Below are 2,354 nucleotides of genomic sequence, written 5' to 3'. Positions count from 1 at the left end.
TTTTTTGAGAAGGAGTCTCGCTCTGTCGCCCAGAGTGGAGTGCAGTGGCACAATCTCGGCTCATTGCAACCTTCACCTCCCGGGTTCACGCCATTCTCCTGCCTCAGTCTCCTAAGTAGCTGGGACTACAGGTGCCCACCACCACACCTGGCTAATTTTTTGTATTTTTAGTAGAGACAGGTGTTAGCCAGGATGGTCTCGATCTCCTGACTTCATGATCCACCTGCCTTGGCCTCCCAAACTGCTGGGATTACAGGTGTGATCTGTAATCGCACCCACCAATTGTAAGCTTCTAGAGAACCTCCCAAGAAGCAGATTCGGAAGCCATGCTTGTACAGCCCTCAGAACAGTGATCCAATTAAAGCTCTTTTCTTTATAAATTACACAGCCTCAGGTATTTCTTTATAGTAATGCAGGAATGGCCTAATATACCTCATGATCCAACACCTCCCACTAGGCCCCACGTCCAACATTGGAGATCACATTTCAACATGAGATTTGGAGGGGGCACACATCCAAACCATATCAGTTCTCTTGTCCCTAAGTGAAGAGGCATTTGCTCCCTCTAAACCCAATTCTAGGTGACTAGAGATATATGAAGGTGTCGGGATGTTTGTTCCTGATGTGTAGTGGCCTCATAGGGTCTCCCTACTTCTTCCTCAAGAAGGGACTTTCAGCTCAGCCAGAAGGTTCACATAAAGGTTGGTCATCTGGCACCTTGAGCACTCCGCCAACACAGGTGATCATAGATTCCAAGACACATCAAAGAGTGGATCACGACTCACTGGTGACTCCTTGAAGAGTGATGCTCACAAAGCAATACACGTCGTCTAAATACACTGTACTAACCTTGGTCACTTTTGAAAAGATATTTCTACAATTATGGGAAACTGCTCATCAAAACTGAGCTTTCCCTTGAGGAGCAAACCACCCACCCTTCGAAATGTCACCTGGATTTATGTATAATACCTATGGAGCTCCAATTTGCAAATACTTAGGTAAATGGACCCAGGTCACTCGAGATGACCCTAAAACGCCATGGCCAAAATGGAGATCTTTTGAAATTCCTAAATTAATACATTTGTGTGCAAAATAGGAAACTAATATGTTTGTTCTAAAATCAGACAAATTGGATGGGAGCCCTACTTTCTGTTTGTGCAGGCTATACTCTGATAATAAGATATTTAAAGGCTTTTTAAAAAGAGCTCTATAGGCCAGGCGCAGTGGCTCATGCCTGTAATCCCAGCACTTTGGGAGGCCAAGGTGGGCGGATCACCTGAGGTCGGGAGTTCGAGACCAGCCTGATCAACATGGCAAAACCCCATCTCTACTAAAAATACAAAAATTAGCCAGGCATGGTGGCGTGCACCTGTAGTTCCAGCTACTTGGGAGGCTGAGGCAGGAGAAGCACTTGAACCTGGGAGGCAGAGGTTGCAGTGAACTATCAAACTACAGCAAACTCCAGCCTAGGTGACAGAGTAAGAGTCCGTCACAAAAGTAAGTAAATAAAATGAACTCTTTGGTCAGATGTCAGCTTAATTAAAAGCTGATATTCAGGCTTTTTTTTCTTTTAAAGAAAAAATGCCTTTCTGCTTTTTCTCATTTGGATCCTGTTTCTGGGAATTTTTTTTTTTTCAGTTGACTGAAACTCCTCTTTAAATATGTCTGATCCTTTTGTTTGCTTCTTTTCTTGTTAGTATGATGTAAAATTTTATTGACCTTCTGAAAAACGTAAAATCTCTCCAAATTGGCTTAGAGTTGTTCTCCCATTTTCTTCTACTCTTTCTTCCTTTAGCTATCTTTGGTACCACATAAAGAAATCTAGAAGAGTCTTCTGATGTCTCTGAGACCCTTTGAGGAACACAGAAAAAAGTGTCACATATACCTTTTATGGAGTTCTGTCTTCCTCATGGAGTCCTAAGAATATCAGGCAGTTTATCTTAGGTCTAAAGCTCTGATCTCTTTTACACTGAGTTCTCTGACCTTTTGGCTTGGGGGGTGCCAGGGGTTACTTTGTTGTATGAAAGAACATGATCTTTGGGTGTGCAGTGGCTGGCAAGTTCCTGGCAAGGGCTGAGTTGTGGTGGTGGCTGGTGGCTGTCAGGGGATAAGAATCCTGTGGGAGATGGGCTGATCACAGAGTGGGCTAATGGGTATTGGGTCTCCCACCAGCCTCAGGGAATGTCCATGCAGTGAGGTGCGCTGTGGAAACACAGCTCTGTCCTGTGGTATTTCCATCTTGTGGGAGCCTCAATATTCCATTTAAAAGTGGAATCTGGCAGGCGCGGTAGGTCAAGCCTGTAATCCCAGCACTTTGGGAGGCCGAGACTGGTGGATCATGAGGTCAGGAGATC

Source organism: Mandrillus leucophaeus, unplaced genomic scaffold (assembly GCF_000951045.1).
Source record: "Mandrillus leucophaeus isolate KB7577 unplaced genomic scaffold, Mleu.le_1.0 Scaffold870, whole genome shotgun sequence".
NCBI lineage: Eukaryota > Metazoa > Chordata > Mammalia > Primates > Cercopithecidae > Mandrillus > Mandrillus leucophaeus.
The sequence above is the reverse complement of the archived record's forward strand: the minus strand, read 5'-3'. Positions refer to the sequence as shown.